The 18652-nt window shown below is 43.0% G+C and overlaps 2 protein-coding genes and 1 long non-coding RNA gene across 10 annotated transcripts in view; 1 reads left to right on the top strand and 2 right to left on the bottom strand.

The window, feature by feature from the left end:
• Positions 1 to 18652, top strand: part of GRM7 (glutamate metabotropic receptor 7) — an 896695-nt gene that overhangs the window by 758614 nt on the left and 119429 nt on the right. The gene's annotated exons all lie outside the window — the stretch shown is intronic.
• LOC145520770 (uncharacterized) lies at positions 2293 to 4448 on the bottom strand. The gene is made up of 3 exons (XR_014064805.1): positions 3763 to 4448; positions 3253 to 3370; positions 2293 to 2982 (listed from the first exon to the last, which is right to left on the bottom strand). It is a non-coding gene; the product is annotated as an uncharacterized LOC145520770 (long non-coding RNA).
• The window catches only part of LOC145521035 (uncharacterized), a 520776-nt gene continuing 514388 nt past the window's right edge, over positions 12265 to 18652 (bottom strand). The window contains exons 9-11 of the mRNA XM_081528702.1: positions 17631 to 17676; positions 16657 to 16747; positions 12265 to 15729 (exon numbers count right to left, since the gene is read on the bottom strand). The gene's annotated coding sequence lies outside the window, so the exon portion shown is untranslated. The remainder of the gene's footprint in view (positions 15730 to 16656; positions 16748 to 17630; positions 17677 to 18652) is intronic.

Genomic DNA, 18652 nt, shown 5'->3' with positions numbered 1-18652 from the left:
TTAGACCTGGCAGCTGAGGGTGAGAGGGAGGGGAAGTGCTTGGATATTCAAAACATGTCTTTCTCACCCATATCCTGTCACAGGATGCTTTTTATCATTTAGTTTTACAATGCCTGCTCAAATGAAAGACAACAGCTCACATCAATGAAATGCGGTTTCTTGGTTGTGGCTGCTCATACCAAGGAAATATGTGAGATTTCATTCACGTGTTGGAAGGTGACAGCTCACAGCAGTTCCAGAAAGTGGAGAAACCAGAGAGCCTCCACGAGCACACCGAGCTCTTGAAAAGAGCTGACAATGGAAAAAGCCGACCGAGGCCTAACTGTGGCTGCCGTCACGGGGAGCCCGGTGGACTTTTCACCAAGAGAAGCCGGGACATGATAGTTGAGGTCAAGATAAAGGGGTGTGGAGGGGGTTAAATCCTGCTGATGAATCTGGGGGAGAGCCTAGAATGGCAGCCCTCTCTCCTCATCAGACTTTGTAAGTTTATGTCTGGATCCGTTATGTCACTTGAAATGTGCAGTTCTAGAAAGAAGGTATGATAACCTCCATTTATTCGTTTCATTGGAGTATAATTGCTTTACAATGCTGTGTACAGTTTCTGCTCTACTGCAGATGAAATCAGCTATATATACATATATCCCCTCCCTCTGGAGCCTCCCTTCACCCCACTATTCCACCCGTCTAGGTCATCACAGAGCCCCGAGCTGAGCAGCCTTGCTATGCAGCAGGTCCCCACTAGCTGTCTGGTTTACACACGGCGGTGTATGCATGTCAGTCCTAATCTCCCAGTTTGTCCCACTCTCCCCTCCTCCCTGTGCTCATATGTCTGTTCTCTGCATGTGTTTCTATTCCTACCCTGCAAATAGGTTCATCTGTACCATTTTTCTATATTCCATGTATATGTGATGGTATACAATATTTGTTTTCCTCTTTCTGACTTCTCTCTGTATGACAGACTCTAGGTCCATCCACATCACTGCAAATAACCCCATTTTGCTCCTTTTTATTGCTGAGACGTATTCCATTGTAAAAAAATGTACCACATCTCCTTTATCCATTCAGGTCATCTCCATTTTTCAGACAAAAGAACTGAAGCCTGGAAAGGAGTAACCCCAAATCAGACACCAGTCATTCCTGTCCTGAAAACTGCAGAGAATCATAAATAGCTCAGGGATGGATTTTAGGGTGTCAGCTTATTCAGTCATTCAGTGATCATATTCATTAAGCACCTACTCTGTGGTAGGGACACGGGGTAGAAAGCTGAGCAAAATCTAGGCATAAACGTCCCCACCCAGATCATCCTGCCCATGCCGTGCCGCCCTTTCTTTCGAAGTGCAGGAGGGCACCTTGGCTTTGAGCACGTGCTTTCTCGCTCGTACTTTCCACAAATATCCATTGAATGCACACCCTGAGGAAAGCTCCAGCTGTGAGCAAAATGGACATGGCCCTTGTAGTCAGGAACCGTGGGCAGGCAGGGGATGCGGCGGTTCTCTCTGTCATCCCACAAAGAAGTGGAAAATTACAGTGATGATAAGTGCTGTGGAGACAGATGTGATGTTCTGGGGCAACAAAGCAGGGTGGAACTGAGGTGGAACTGACCCAGTTTGAGCAAGAATGGAGGTGAAATCTGAAAGCAAACGAGTGCAGGCTCAGTAAGAGGGGCAGAACCACTGGGGGCCTGTGGGAACCAGCGAAGCCATGTCAGTAAGACATGAACTTGATGCTGAAACCCAAAGCCCCCAGGACAGGCACAAACCCCTCTGAGCTGCAGCCCTTTATAAGGAGAGGTAATCAAGTCCAATTAACAAGACATTTTGAGAATTAGATATAGCAACACACCAAACTCAACAGCCTCAGAGTTCACATTCAACAAAAATGCAAAAAGTGAGCTGACGGTGACTGCTATGGAGAAGAGTAAAGCAGGTGAGAGATCAGAGCGGAGGGTCGCTGTTTCACATGCAGGCTGAGGACGGCCTCTCTGAGTCATGCCATGCGAGCGTCAGGAACTTGGGATGTGAAGTAGGACCTGCACAGAAAATCGTAATTGTGCCTACACACTCAGCAACTGCACAACTACAGATCACTCACATCTGGCTTTGGAATAACAATGCCATTACACTTGGTTGTGAAAACCCTAGTATCCTATAAGAATTGCTGAGAACACCGGCAAAACTCACACATGGAGTTCAGTTTACAGAATGCTTTTTCACACATTATAAAACTGTAACGTACAGCTATGGCTGACTCATGCTGATGATTGGCAGAAACCAACACAATATTGTAAAGCAATTGTCCTTCAATTAAATATAAGTAAATTTAATTGTTAAAAAAACAAAAATTTTTAATGTCTAGAAAGTGCTATATAGCAGCTTCCAGGCTTTTCACTTAAGCTATTAGCAAATTATCTGTAGAGACCTGGGTTCTATCCCTGGGTTGAAAAGATCTCCCGGAGAAGGGAAAGGCTACCCACTCCAGTGTTCTGGCCTAGAGAATTCCGTGGACTGTATAGCCCATGGGGTCTCAAAGAGTTGAACACGACTGAGCAACTTTCACTTCACTTCACTTCAACAGTGATATAACCTACTATTTCCATATTGTCGTGACGTTTTAATGAAATCATGTATGGAGAGTACCTAACTCAGGGTCTGAAAAGTTTGGGGGCCTCAGTGAACATGAGTGTATCTTAATTTTTTTTTTTTTTTTTCTTACTGCAGATAGGTTGAGTTATAACCTTCTGACTGTTCTTTGTCTTTTCAAAGTCTGTATTTCCCCTGGCTAACAACCTTGGGAAGATTGGAGCAGGAGGGGAAAGTTGGGCTTTAGGAAGGCCTGTTTAGATATGTCAGCGCCAACAGTGGGCAGTGGGAACGTTTCCAGGACAGGAGGATTCTTCCGAATCTTCTAGTAGCCACCCGTTGTGTTGAGGGCCGGCTCTGAGGTGGTTCCTTAGGAATGCTGAGTCACGTCCATGCAAAGATCCTTTCAAAGAAAGAACAAGATTTGTTGGAGAAAGTAGGAATGAGAAGAATCCCAAATTCCACATCTGGAGGGACAGAGAAAATGATGAAATTCTAGCTTAGAACAGGGCAATGAGTACAGGGGTTTTATATATATATATATATATATTCCCCCCCCCCCCCAATCACTGAATTGTATAGCTGAATGAGCCCTTGAGAATCATTTGCTTGGCTTGTGATAGATGGTAAGTATGAGGCTCAGAGATGGTATAGCAAGAGCTGCACAACTCACGGGGCGGAGAAATAAGAGAGGGGCAGGTGCCCTCTGTCTCCTCCTGCTCTGTCCTCTGTCCGGGCTGTGTTCACAGGTTCACACAGCAGCCATGATCGGACGTCCAAGTGGAAATGGGCTGTGGGCAATTCAGATGGTAGGACTCACAAAGAGAGGCCTAGGCCAGAGGGGCCTGTTGGCATCAAGGCACTTCACTAACAATATCAGCAAAGGGGAGAGGAGAGAAAAGGTGAGCAGAGACATAGGGTTAAAAGAGACCAAGAAGGCAGAGGTGTGCAGGTTATATATTGTTGTTAGAGCCCAAAGAAGGGTCATTTCAAGGGGGGCATGTTGTTGGTCATCGTAGAGCTATTCTCTGGGGAGAAGGGGAGCTATTTTAGGATAGCAGGAGATCCAGCGATCTTAGCACAGGAGGGGAAGGAGGCCCATTTCGGGGGCCAGTTTCTCTGGCAGCTCTCTCTTCTGGGACTCCTCCATTGTCACCCTGGGCCCCTCCCTTCCAGGCCTTACCTGATCACGTGGCTCCCTAGTTGTACTGGGTGGAAGCAAGCCATCTTGTTTGGTAGCAAAGAGTAGTTCTGAGAGGTAAGTGGACAGACTGGATCCTCCAGGATGAAATGTCCAGAAGGCAGACCCCCCTATCAGTTCTAACACCATTACCTGAGGATCCTTGGTATGAGGACCGTATCATTTGCAAGGACATTGAATCAAAGGAGCGCAGACGAGGTGGCTTAAACCTCGGAAACGTGCTGTGTCACAGCCCAGAGGCCGGGGGTCCACAGCGCGGGCGGGGCCGGCTCCCCCGAGGGCCGAGGCAGGCACTGCTGGGCGCCGCTGCCCCAGCTTCCAGCATTTTGCTGACAGCCTTTGCTGTTCTTTGTAGAAGCAACACTCCAGCCTCTGCCTCCTCTTCACCTGGCATCTTGTCTGTATGTGTGACTGTGTCCAGATGCCCCCTTGGCATGAGGGCACTCGTGCATGTGGCTAAGTCTTGTCTGATTCTCTGAGACATGTGGGCTGTATCCCACCAGGCTCCTCTGTCCATGGAATTCTCCAGGCAAGAATACTGGAGCGGGTTGCCATTTCCTTCTCTAGGGGGTCTTCGTGACCCAGGGATTGAGCCCCTGACTCTCATACTGCAGGCAGATTTTTTACCAGTGAGCCATCAGGGAAGCCCTCATAAGGGCACTAGTCCTACTGAATTAGAGGCCCACCCACTCTAGGATGACTGCATCATAACTAACTACATCCACAATGGCCCTCTTTCTAAATAAGATCACATTCTGAGGCATCAGAGGGTTCAGACTTCAGTGTATGAACTGGGGTGCAGTTCAGCCCATAAGAAGAATCAAATAGTTGGTCATATCAGGATCTAACCGTACTATTGTCTTACAGTAGCCCAAGTCCAAGAGCCTAAGCAAGAAGTTCCTTTCAGTTTGCCTTTTCTAGACCCTCTGAAGTAATAACTCTGTTGCCTGCCTTTGGCTGGTCTAAAAGGGTCAGTGGTTGAGTGGGAGAGAAGCATCATTAGACCACTCTTCTATCTCAGCTGTTACCAGGCTCTTCAGTTTTGAGTAACCTTTTGAGCCTCAGCTTTCTTGTCTATAAATTGGAAATTCATCCTTCCAAGTCTGAGTGTTGTGGTTCAGATCAAATCAAGTGCACAGACTGGAAAAGTGATAAAGCATACTCCATGTTAGTTTTGGCACTTAGAGTTAATGCATACAAAACCAAGATGAAATCTGGTCATTTTAATTTTTTCTCACATTGATCAAAGTATGTTTGAAGTCAAGCACTCACCTAAGGTGGCAAGTTCATCCCAAAAACGTTACCTGGAATACAAATGAATGCTCCAGCTCTCAGAGGATGTGGATCAGGGATCATGTCCTCTGTTTCAAATGGTTTTAGCTCCTTAAAGTTAGATATCTTAGGAAGTAATTGTTCTCTATTGGAGGAGTAGCATCTCATAGTCATCAAGACAATGAGAAATGTTCCTTTGGGTGAGAAAGGTCAGCATGACAGATCTACACACAGTGTTAAAACCACAAGATCTCAACCAGTCAGAGGCAGAAGCTTGTTGCGGTAACCTCCTCGAAACACTTGTGTCTCTAGTTATGGGTGGAGTGGGGCTTCATCATCGGCAATGCATCGGCTCACAGACCTGGATGCTGAAGGTCGGAAGGGAAGGTGTGGGGTTGGTTCCTTCTGAGGTCTCTCTCCTTGGCTGGCAGAAGGCCATCTTCTCCCTTTATCTTCACATGGTCTTCTCTCTATTCAAGTGTCTGTCTGTCCCCAGATTTCCTCCTCTTAAGGAGACCCATCATACTGGATGAGGGCCACTCTACTGACCTCACCGTAACTTAGTTCTCTAATAACCTTTTCTCCAAATACGGTCATTTTTTGGATCATTGTGGGTTGGTATTTCAGCATATAAATTTGGGGGAGTACAATTCAGGCAGTAACACTCAGCCCTCTGACCCCTCCAAATTCATGTCCTCCTCACAGGCAGAATATATCTGTTATTTTACTTTAGAACCCCAAAGCACAGCTCCCAAGATTTTTTTTAAATAAATGGAGGCAACTTTTCCTCAAAACATCACGGGTCACTGTTCCTTCCTCTTAAAAGGAAAGGTGGAGTATATATCCATTATTGCAGAAGGAAATGGCAACCCACTCCAGTATTTTTTCCTGGAGAATCCTACAGACAGAGGAGCCTGGTGGGCTACAGTCCATGGGGTCGCAAAGAGTCAGACACGACTGAAGCGACTTAGCACATACATCCATTATAGTATAGGTATGAGCTGATGTATCCAACACACTTTTCTGAAGGCCTACTGTGTACCAGCAAGTTAAGATCTAGTCCTTAATCGAGTAGCCTCTGGTATATTTCACAACTTGCCGAGGCCACGATTTTACAAAGAACTGGACCTATTTCTTCTCCCTCTCCCTATCCTCCATGCTTGGCACACAGTACTCATTACGTACCGGCTCCTCTCCTTTCAGGCACATATTAAAATTATTCTGGGTGTAAATATTTTAATGTGCAGAGGTAAAGAAAGTGTGGACTGGGAGTCCTGGTCCTGTGAGCTCATTCACCTTACGTTCTTCAACTGTACAATAATGTAATTTGGATCAGAACTCTCTAAGCGTACTTGCAACTCAATAACTCTAAGTTTATCTCAAGTTTGTGGAGTCAAGTCTTGGAGGAGGCGGCACTGGTGATCCATCCCCACATATGAGCGCGAGTTGGGTGAGGGACACTGTGCAGCGGCAGGATCCGGAGGGACCGTAGTCCTAGTGAGCTCCTAGAGCTTGACCCAGGTCCCACCCCAGCTTGCTGGTATTTGAGCCTAAGTCAGGAAGCCCCCTCCAGTATTCTTGCCTGGAGAATCCCCTGGACGGAGGAGCCTGGCGGGCTACAGTCCATGGGGTCGCAGAGAGTCGGACGTGACCGAGCACACGAGGACAAGAGACACGTTTAGCTGTCACACGTGGGGCAGTGAGTGGAAGCCAGGGGTGCTGCCAGACATCCCACACTGACCACAGTGAAATGAGAATTTATGAGGAGGGAAGGGTACTACACGGGGCTTCCCTGGTCGCTCAGCAGTAAAGAAGCCACTTGCCAGTGCAAGAGATGTGGGTTCGGTCCCTAGGTCGGGAGGATCCCCTGAAGAAGGAAATGACAACCCACTTCAGTATTTTCACCTGAGAAATCCCATGAACAGAGGAGCCTGGTGGGCTGCAGTCCATGGGGTCCCTAACAGTAAGACACGACTGAGCAACTAAAGAACAATGTGCATCTTTCACCTCTAGAAAGATGCAGAGGCATCATTCCAGCTACACAGTGACTACTTAGTCATGCATCTCCGTTGACTCATTAGATTACTGGCCTTTAGGTAGTGTTTGTTTTGTGTGTGTGTGTGTGTGTGTGTGTGTGTTTACCCTCAACTGCTGTCCTGTTTCGAATAGACACAAGGATTTATAGTCTACATCTCTAGCAACCCTATACCTAGAAATAGCAATAATCTAGAAAAGACAGTATGATTCTAGTAGGCTAATAGATAATGTTATTTATGAAGACTTTGTTATGGAGGAAAGAGACTTGACTCTAACAGCTTAAAATATGTGGGCTTTGGGACAGCTGTTTTCATTATTTAATCTTGTAAATGAGATTTTACTGCCCTATATGGTACAGAACTTGTATGATCAAACCAGAGAAGTAGGTTGTTGTTCAGTTGCTCAGTCACATCCAACTCTTTGCGACCCCATGGACTGCAGCACACCAGGCTTCCCTGTCCTTCATCATCTCCTGGAGCTTGCTCAAACTCATGTCCATCGAGTTGGTGATGGAATCCAACCATCTTGTCCTCTGTCATCCCCTTATCCTCCTGCCTTCAATCTTTCCCAGCATTTTTCTAATGAGTCAGCTCTTCACATCAGGTGGCCAAAGTATTGCAGTTTCAGCTTCAGATCAGTCCTTCCCATGAATATTCAGGACTGATTTCCTTTAGGATTGACTGGTTTGATCTCCTTGCAGTCCAAAGGAGTCTCCTCAAGAGTCTTCTCCAACACCACACACAGTTCAAAACAATTCTTTGATGCTCTGCCTTCTTTATAGTCCCAACTCTCACATTCATACGTGACTACTGGAAAAACTGTGGCTTTGACTAAACAGACCTTTGTTGCCAAAGTAATGTCTCTGCTTTTTAATATAAGAGAAATTGGTAGAGTTGTGTATAGTATGCTCAAGCTGTCAGGACAAAATACCAGGAGAGTGGCTTAAACAACAGACATGTATTTTCTCACAGTTCTGGGAGCTAGGATTCTGAGCTCAGGACTCCAGCAGGGATAACGTCCAACGGGTTCCCTTTTCTTGCTGTGTTTTCATGTGGCCTTTGCTCTGTCTACTCATCAGGAGAGAGTTGTGTGGCCTCTCCTCCTTTCCCTCTAAGGGCACCATCCCTATCTGATTAGGACCCACCTTTATGACTTCATGTATCTTTAACTGCCCCTTAAAGGCTCTATTACAGTCACAGTAGCGGGGGAGGGGGGTTGGTTAGCTCTTCAGCCTATGAGTTTTTGGAGTATGTGTCCACTTCAGTCCAAAGAAAACTGATAGAGCTGTAAGCATCTGTCTTGTGTTAAGTACCATATGGACCAGGTAACCAGAGCACATCATCTAAAGTCTAAAATAGTCTCTCAGAAGCCAATTTTGAAAAGACCACCAAGTTTCTTAATTCTCTCTCAAAGATGAGAAAAATTATTCTACATTCCGTCCACCCCACCCCCACCCCCACCCCCTGCCTCTCTCTCAGCCTGGTGCATTTTAAAATAGATCTGAAACCCAGGAAATTAACACCTTCAATTTATTCCCAGAGCAGAAAGCTAATAAGTAGGGAAAATTAAAATTTTCAGCCAGCTCACTTTCGTGTTTTGTAACACATACCACTTTGGCTTTGGAGTAGTTTAATTTGAATTAATCATTAGACTCTCTTCAGAGTTAGAAATGAAGTGGTATTTAAAGTAAGTTATATTGTTAGTATAATCTGACACGGAAAGTGTAGCCTGAGGTGTGTAGTCATACATAAGCCTGATAGTCTGCCTAATTTTTGTCCCCCAAATTTTAGATGACAAGGATGATTTCCAAGCTCAAGGTTAAATAATTTGAGGGTGAAGAGAGACACAGCCCCCTGAGGAACACAGACGACAGGGTGGAGGGTTTTTCACCTGTTCTATCAAGCTAAGCAATCTTCCCTGGGATGTTTGATCAGCCACAAGGAAGGGTGACGATAGAATGGGCTGGTCTGCCGCAGTATTTTCAGCATCTGGCCAAATCCACACCAGTTTACAAAGACCTCTGACTGGCCGGTCACATTTCAGTGATGACCTGCATCTCGGGTGAGCCTCCCGCCGCACTGCCAAAACTAGCTACACAGCCTCCTGACCAGAGGGCAGGAACTGAGGGGACAGGGGCTGCTCCTTTGACAAAAATGTTCTCTCTCATTTTGCTGAAGATGTTTACAAATCACTTGGAACTGGGAAGACAAATGTGCCTTGTCCCTTAGAATATATTAGAAGGTGGGCCCATCCTAACTCTCCAGTTTAGGAAGCTGACCTTTGAGAATTGTTGACATTATCATGAAAGCCAAGTGATCTCCTTATAGAAAGGAGAGCAGGACACTTTCTAAGAAGAGTGAAGCACATATCCCATTTCTGAATCTCATAGACTTGCAAGTTTGGGTGAATCCTGTTGACCCTGAGGGGGCACTTCACATTCACCGTTACTTGGCATCCGGGGGCATGGGATGTATATCATTTAATTTTTAATCTCTGTCCTGTCATCTGTGTTACCACCAGATGCACAGTCCAGTAGATAAAGGAGTGTTTGCTTCTAATTGATTTTTTTAGTTTAATTTTCATTGGAGGATAGTTGACTTACAATATTGTATTAGTTTCAAGTGTACAGCAAAGTGAATTAGTTACACATACACATGTATCTATTCCATCTCATATTCTTTTCCCATATAGGTTATGACAGCGTTCTGTAGTGTTCTCTGTGCTCTGCAGTAGATCCTTAATGATTATCTGTTTTATATGTATTCAGTTCAGTTCAGTCGCTCAGTCGTGTCCGACTCTTTGCAACCCCATGAATTGCAGCATGCCAGGCCTCTCTGTCCATCACCAACTCCCGGAGTCTACCCAAACCCATGTTCATCGAGTCAGTGATGCCATCCAACCATCTCATCCTCTGTCGTCCCCTTCTCCTCCCGCCCCCAATCCTACACAGCATTAGGGTCTTTTCCAATGAGTCAACCCTTCGCATGAGGTGGCCAAAGTATTGGAGTTTCAGCTTCAACATCAGACCTTCCAATGAACACCCAGGATTGATCTCTTTTAGGATGGATTGATTGGATCTCCTTGCAGTCCAAGGGACTCTCAAGAGTCTTCTCCAACACCACAGTTCAAAAGCATCAATTCTGCGGTGCTCAGCTTTCTTCACCGTCCAACTCTCACATCCATACGTGACCACTGGAAAAACCATAGCCTTGACTAGACGGACTTTTGTTGGCAAAGTAATGTCTCTGCTTTTAAATATGCTATCTAGGTTGGCCATAACCTTCCTTCCAAGGAGTAAGCGTCTTTTAATTTCATGGCTGCAGTCACCATCAGCAGTGATTCTGGAGCCCAAAAAAATAAAGTCTGACACTGTTTCCCCATCTATTTCCCATGGAGTGATGGGACCAGATGCCATGATCTTAGTTTTCTGAACGTTGAGCTTTAAGCCAACTTTTTCACTCTCCTCCTTCACCTTCATCAAGAGGCTCTTTAGTTCTTCTTCACTCTTTGCCATAAGGGTGGTGTCATCCGCATATCTGAGGTTATTGATATTTCTCCCGGCAATCTTGATTCCAGCTTGTGTTTCTTCCAGCCCAGCATTTCTCATGATGTAATCTGCATATAAGTTAAATAAGCAGGGTGACAATATACAGCCTTGACGTACTCCTTTTCCTATTTGGAACCAGTCTGTTGTTCCATGTCCAGTTCTAACTGTTGCTTCCTGACCTGCATACAGGTTTCTCAAGAGACAGGTCAGATGGTCTGGTATTCCCATCTCTTTCAGAATTTTCCACAGTTTATTGTGATCCACACAGTCAAAGGCTTTGGCATAGTCAATAAAGCAGAAATAGATGTTTTTCTGGAACTCTCTTGCTTTTTCGATGATCCAGCGGATATTGGCAATTTGAGCTCTGGTTCCTCTGCCTTTTCTAAAACCAGCTTGAACATCTGGAAGTTCACGGTTCACGTATTGCTGAAGCCTGGCTTGGAGAATTTTGAGCATTACTTTACTAGCATGTGAGATGAGTGCAATTGTGCGGTAGTTTGAGCATTCTTTGGCATTGCCTTTCTTTGAGATTGGAACAAAAACTGACCTTTTCCAGTCCTGTGGCCACTGCTGAGTTTTCCAAATTTGCTGGCATATTGAGTGCAGCACTTTCACAGCATCACCTTTGAGGATCTGAAATAGCTCAACTGGAATTCCATCACCTCCACTAGCTTTGTTCGTAGTGATGCTTTCCAAGGCCCACTTGACTTCACATTCCAGGAATTCTGGCTCTAGGTGAGTGATCACACCATCATGATTATCTGGGTCGTGAAGATCTTTTTTGTACAGTTCTTCTGTGTATTCTTGCCACCTCTTCTTAATATCTTCTGCTTCTGTTAGGTCCATACCATTTCTGTCCTTTATCGAGCCTATCTTTGCATGAAATGTTCCTTTGGTATCTCTAATTTTCTTGAAGAGATCTCTAGTCTTTCCCAATCTGTTGTTTTCCTCTATTTCTTTGCACTGATCGCTGAGGAAGGCTTTCTTATCTCTCCTTGCTATTCTTTGGAACTCTGCATTGAGATGGGAATATCTTTCCTTTTCTCCTTTGCTTTTTGCTTCTCTTCTCTTCCCAGCTATCTGTAAGGCCTCCTCAGACAGCCATTTTGCTTTTTTGCGTTTCTTTTCCATAAAGATTTTCTTGATCCCTGTCTCCTGTACAATGTCACGAACCTCTGTCCATAGTTCGTCAGGCACTCTGTCCATCAGGTCTAGTCCCTTAAATCTATTTGTCACTTCCACTATTAGACTGTATATAATACTCCCAAACTCCTAATTTATCCCTTCCTCCCACATTTCCCTTTTGGTAACTGTTAATATAAGTTTTTTTCTAGGTCTGTGATTCTGTTTCTGTTTTGTAGATAAGTTCATCTGTATATATATATATATATATATTAGATTACACATATAAGTGTTATCATACGATATTTGTCTGATTTACTTCATATGGCATCATATGGTAGTTCTATTTTTAAGGAACCTCCATACTAGTCTCCTTAGTGTCTTGCACAAATTTACATTCCCACCAACAGCGTAGAGGGGTTCCCCTTTCTCCACTTTCTCCAGCATGTATTGTTTGTAGACTGATATTGGCCATTCTGACCTGTTGTAGGTGATACTGCACTGTATTTTTGATTTCTTTAGTAATTAGTGATGTTGAGCATATTTTTGTGTGCATTTTGGCCATCTGTATATCTTCTTTGGAGAAATGTCTGTTTAGATCTTCTGCCCAGTTTGTGATTGGGGTGTCTATCTTTGATATTGAGCTCCATGAGTTGTTTGTATATTCTGGAGATTAATCCCTTGTTTATAGCTTCATTTGCAAATATGTTCTTCCATTCTGTAGGCTGTCTTTTCATGTTGTTTATGGTTTCTTTTGCTGTGCAAAAGCATTTAAGTTTACTTAGGTCCTGTTTATTTTTGTTTTTATTTATACTACTCTGGGTGTTGGATCCCCCCAAAAAAAACTTGCCACCATTTTTGTCAGACTTTTCTACCTATGTTTTCCTCTAAGAACTTTATAGTCTCTGGCCTTCAGGTCTTTAATCCATTTTGAGTTTATTTTTGTGTATTGTGTTAGGGAGTATTCTAATTTCATTCTTTAACATGTAGCTAGCCAGTTTTCCTAGCATCATTTATTGAACTGTCTTGCCTCTTTTGGTAGATTAACTGACCCATAGGTGCATGGATTTATCTCTGGGCTTCCTATCCTGTTCCATTGATCTATATTTCTGTTCTTGTTGTGCCAGTACTATAGCTTTGTAGTATAGACTGAAATCACGGAGTCTGGTTCCTCCAGATCCATTTTTCTTTCTCAGGATTGCATTGGCTATCCAGGGTCATTTGTGTTTTCATAAACATTTTAAAAACTTTTGTTCTAGAGGAATTTTGTGTTTTAATGATGAGGTGATTTCTGCAGAAATGCCACATATAATCGTCACTGCAATCCTGAGATATTATAGAAGGGGAAATGACTGTGAAGCTCTCATTTTGGTCCCCTCTGGATCCATAGTCTGTTTCATAGCCGAATGCTGGCCACTAAGTCGGCTGTGGGGGCCAGACAGTATGAATACACTTGGCCCCTCCAATGACACAGTGCTGCACTGCTGCATCAGACCACTAGGGGGCAGTCAGCAGGCTGGTACCCATTGTGTTTTGTCCGTGCGCTGCAGTCCTCAGCCTTCGGGTAAGTCTGTTTTTGCTGTATATCTCTAGTTTTGTACATGACAAGGATTCCAACAGGGGAATACCTGGTGCTTCAGGTAGAAGTAGACTTCAAAGGGGAGAACTGGAGAATCCCAGGCAAGGAGGCTTATTTCAACAGAACTCATCCCAACAGAATGGGATTCCAGGCAAAATGTGAGGTCTCTTGTGTTTGGATAGTTTCTGCTCTGAGGGACTTCACCTACCTTTTTCTCCTTGATATTATCCACTCATGCATCCAACAGGGTATTTTCTAGGTTCTGGGACCACAGATAAATAAGTTGGGGAAGGCACTGCCTTCATGAAGCATTTCAATACAGTGGTAGAGCTAGACCAAGGTTTCTCAGCTTTTACAATATTAACATTTTATGTTGGATAATAATACTTCTTTATATCTGGCAGGGATGAAGTGGAATAGAGGGTACGTCACCATCATTATGCTCATTCTCTTGTGTGAAGTTTCTCTTAGGTTAGGGGCTTGTAGATGGAGAGCGTAAAGGAATAGGACCAGGAACAATATGGAAGAACCTCATCAATAAGGGACAATGATTACATATGTACCAGTGAAGACTGAGGCAGTCAAGCTTTATCCCAATGACAGAAACAAATCCCTCAAATGGCAGCTAATAGAAATTGAAATAATTATGCCCATGAGAACAATTTAACATTAATCCTGTTTAAAATTTACCCCAGTGAATTTTAAGATCTTACTGGTTTTATTCAGTGATTTTGAATCGGGCAGCATCCAATCTAACAGATGGGAAGGGACTGTGAGGAGCTGTACAAGATGACTTTTTCAGTGACACTGAGTCAATGTACAATGTTGGGTTGGTTAGTTTCAGGGGTACAGCAAAGTGACTCAGCTATTCACATATATACATGTGTTTTTATATTGTTTTCCATTGTGGTTTGTTACAGGATGTTTAATATAGCTCCCTGTGCTATATACGGTAGGACCTTGTTGCTTATCCATCCGATATATAATAGTTTGCATCTGCTAATCCCAAACTCCCAGCCCATCCTTCCCCCAGCCCCCTCCCTCTTGGTAGCCACAAGTCTATTCTCTCTGTGATTCCATTTCTGTTTCAGAGATGGGTTCATTTGTGCCATATTTTAGATTCCATATATAAAAGTGAGAGCATATGGTATTCGTCTTTCTCTTTCAACTTACTTCACTTAGTATGATCATCTCTAGGTCCAGCCATGTTGCTACAAATGACATTATTTCCTTCTTTTTTATGGCTGAGTAATAATTCCATTGTATATATGTACCACTCTTCTTTATTCATTCATCCGTCAGTGTACATCCAGGTCATTTACATGGCTTGGCTATTGTAAATAGTGCTACTGTGAATGCATGGGTGCCTGTATCTTTTTTGAATTATGGTTTTCTCGGGATATACGCCCAGGAGTGGGACTGCAGGATCCGTCGGTAATTCTATGTTTAGTTTTTTTTAAAGAACTTTTATGCTGTTCTCCTCCATAGTAGCTGCAACAACTTACATCCGAACCTCTCCACTCTCTGCAGCAATTATTTGTAGACTTTTTGATGATGGCCACTCTGACTGACATGAGGTGATACTTCATTGTAGTTTTATGTGTATCTATACATAACATCTCATCATCTTTATCCATCCATCTGTTGATGGACATTAGTTTGTTTCTATGTCTTGGCTATTGTGAATAGTGCTGCTGTGAACATAGGGGTTGCGTGTATCTTTTTAAATTATAGTTATTGCAAATCAAAACTATAATTAGGCACCATCTCGCATTGGTCAGAGTGGCTGTTATTAAAAGGTCTATAACAAATTCTAGAGAAGATGTGGAAAAAAGGGAGCCCTCCTACACTGTGGAGCCGCTGTGGAAAACAGTATGGAGGGTTCCTCAGAAAAGTAAAAACAAAATGAAAGATTTTATAAGTGGAAGCGAGTGGGAAGAAGGCAGTTTACACTAGACAAGAAAGCAGGCTAGTTATTGCGAGGTTCCTTTCCTTTAGAGGATGGCAGGGGTCAGTCAGGCAGATGACCTAACTAGTGGATCTGGCGATTCCTGATGGACTGGTTGAAGATTCACTTCCAAGAGAGTCAAAACCTTCCTTAGGTTAGATCTTGGTTTTCTAAAGTGGAACTTAGTGTAAGAAACTCCACTGTGTGCCTGTTTTCTTGTGTTTAACTATTTCCCCCTTTGAAATCAGACTCACAGTCTGAGAGATGTGATAAAAGTTTAAGGTATCAGCACTCCCCCTTCCCTCACCAGTGATGGCTCGGGCATTCTTACAGTGTCTTGCTGAATCTCCATGGCATTCGAAGGTCACAAGGTCGGGTCCGCATTCTTTAAATCCTTTTCTCAGGTTCCAGTCTCAGGGTGATCATTTGTGTGGTGGTTATCAGCTGTGAACATGCATTGAAAAGCTTTTGAGAATACATCTCACTAGGGAGATCACTATGATTATCAGAGAATACCCACTGTCTGTGCACTGTAGGGACATGCTCCGCAAGTCCCAGACCCATCAGAGTAAGCCACAGACAGACCCCAGTGATAGTATGGAGCCGAGTTGCAACTTCCTCAAAGCGTCGATTCACCAATAGCAAGCGGTGTTAGTTTCTCATGGCATGGACACCTTGGTTAGTTAAGAAATAGTGAAAGGCTGTCTCATTATCAAGAACAGCTTTGAGCAGAGAATCTGGGAATTTCTGCTAGGCAGCTCTTGCTTTAGCAGCAGATTCTGTAATCTCTCCAAGAGCAAGGAACAGTTTCTGATCATAGCCTCATTTGCAGTAAAGATAAGCGTACTAGTCAACATAGTAGGAATCTGCTGAAGGAAGGAAAGTTGGATTCATGAAGGCATCCTGGTAATTCCCATTTGAGTCTGTGGCTTTGGACTGGAAAGATGACAGCCATGGAGGCCAGTGAAGTATAAGGGGCTGTGAAACCGCAGGTGGATTTATTGCGCTTCTCCTTGCCTCGTGTCCCTTTCTTTGTACAGAGCCTAGATGCAGAGTTCCCCAGGCTTGGGAGTCTAACGTGAAAGATAAAGAGGGCAAGTAAGTTTGTTTTTTTGAGAAACCTGAGGCTTTGACAGAATTACAGAAGTACCAGAATCCTGGCAAATCCAGCAGTTGTTTGAAGGCTGGATTAGTATCCTCTCCACCCTTGTAATGGGCTGAGATATGGGACCAATGGCATTATCTTTCCAGGCCAGAGCAAGGCAATAAAAGTAGACAAAAGAATCGTAAAGACCTTCATAATGTAAGATGTAGGAAAAGGAAGATCAGAGAAGGAAAGAGAAAGTAAACATTCTTCATCTGACTTCTTACCTCTATGTCAGCTAATTCTCTGTCTACTCAGTGTGATTTTTGAGGTCTCCATGTTGGCACAGGAACGGATGTCAGGTAGAGCCTACTTCACCTGTGAAAATGCACCCAAGTTTCAATAGCTCGTAATTTGGCAGTGGTGTCAGTGATCGAGAGTGCATGGTAGAATCCTCTTCATGAATTTGACTCGTGCAAACACAGAGTAAAATGAAAACAGACTTTAAAATGTCCATGGTTGCATTGTGTGCATCCTAAGTCACTTCAGTTGTGTCTGACCTTTATGACCCCATGGTTTGTAGCCCGCCAGGCTCCCCTGTCTGTGGGATTTTCCAGGCAGGAACACTGGCTGGGTTGCTGTGCCCTCCTCCAGGGGATCTTCCCAACCCAGGGATCGAACCTACATCTCTTATGTCTCTCACCACTTAGCTAGCAAGGAAGCCCTTCTCGGAAAGCAAACATGGGCTGTGGTGGTGAAAGTGCCGAATTCTAACCACTTGACCACCAGGAAAGGTTTGAAAAGCCCATGGTTAATTAAGATAATAGCTGGGAAAATATGATAACATTATTATACAAGGACATATCACATTTCTAGGATGTTACACAGTTTCAGAACATTAACAGCATGCACCCATACAAATATAACCTAAGAAGGTTTAGCATCACTTCTTATTTGATAATGCTTCCTGCATAATTTAACATATCAAGTAAACCTAATTTATTTTAACATCTTACCATAGGAGAAACAAATCCCTTGACATTTCCCAGGGATCCTCTGGGAAATATCAGAGTTAGTTTGAGGTCAAAAAGACCCTACCTAAAATTTGATTTGGGGAAAATTACCAAAAAGTTTGAACATTGTGATTAAATAGGATCACAGATCATTATGAGATAATAGTTCAGGCATTATCTACTTAGCTGAAGTGACAATAAAAGATGGTAAAGGTAAAAACAATTGTGTAGTTATAAGCAAAACTTACCTCTTTTAATATTAAGAAGGTTGAGTTTTCTTAAGGAATTCAAGACCTAATAGAGATAACATGAAGCACAGTCAGTTAATTTGGTCAAATATAAAACTTTGCAGTCCAGGCAGATTATTTTTAAAAGGTAAATTTTCATAGTCTTTATGAAAAGAAACCTTCTACAGCTTTTTTTGTGTTCATTCAAATTGTGTCCTATTTTATTTTCAGTTGAGAACAACCAGTTTTTTCCTTTCATACTTATTATTTCTAAGGCATTATAATTCCATATAGTGATTAGAACTCTTACCCTTTAGAATTGTTCCTTCCTGGTATAAACTAAGAAATGAGCAATTGTAGACTGTCAAACAAGCATTCTGGGGATTGTTAAGTGTATAACATTTCATAATTTCCAGAAGTATATTTATCATAATACATTTTTCAATGTGGCGTTTACTACTAGATCCAAAAATAAGTTTGATAAACTTATGTTCAGTAAAATATCCATCATTTGACTTATTTCAATACAACTTTAGGGTTCCAAGTTACCAGAAAAGACCTTGGAAAAAACCATAAAGCATAGTTACTGTTGAAAAGTATATTTATAAATTTCTGTTTAATTGCATTTAGATACTGATGAAAAGTTCATGAGACATTAGACAGCTAACCATCACTTTAAGTTACCTTTCTTGCAAAAAAAATTCTGTAATATATTACCTGAGCTTATTGGACTTTTAGTAAGCCTAGGGAGCATAAAAGTATTATTATATTTAATATTGGTAACTCTAAAGCATGCTTGTTTTAATTAAATCAACAAGCTAAAACCAGCTTGTTTATTGAAGATTATCCTAGGTCACATGATCTTGGAAAGTATTTGTGTGAGTTTTTATATTTCTGAAAGTATATTTGATTAATAGAATGTGTGTTTGTCTTTAGGCCAGTTCAGCAGAGCTCTTTACATATTAACATCAGTAATACCATCTGCATGTAGGAAAATATCACACATCTATAGCATACACGGGCTTCCCTGGTGGCTCAGAGAG

Source organism: Giraffa tippelskirchi, chromosome 9 (genome assembly GCF_054371585.1).
Source record: "Giraffa tippelskirchi isolate mGirTip1 chromosome 9, T2T-mGirTip1v1.2.pri, whole genome shotgun sequence".
NCBI classification, from domain to species: Eukaryota; Metazoa; Chordata; class Mammalia; order Artiodactyla; family Giraffidae; genus Giraffa; species Giraffa tippelskirchi.
The sequence above is the reverse complement of the archived record's forward strand: the minus strand, read 5'-3'. Positions and strand labels throughout refer to the sequence as shown.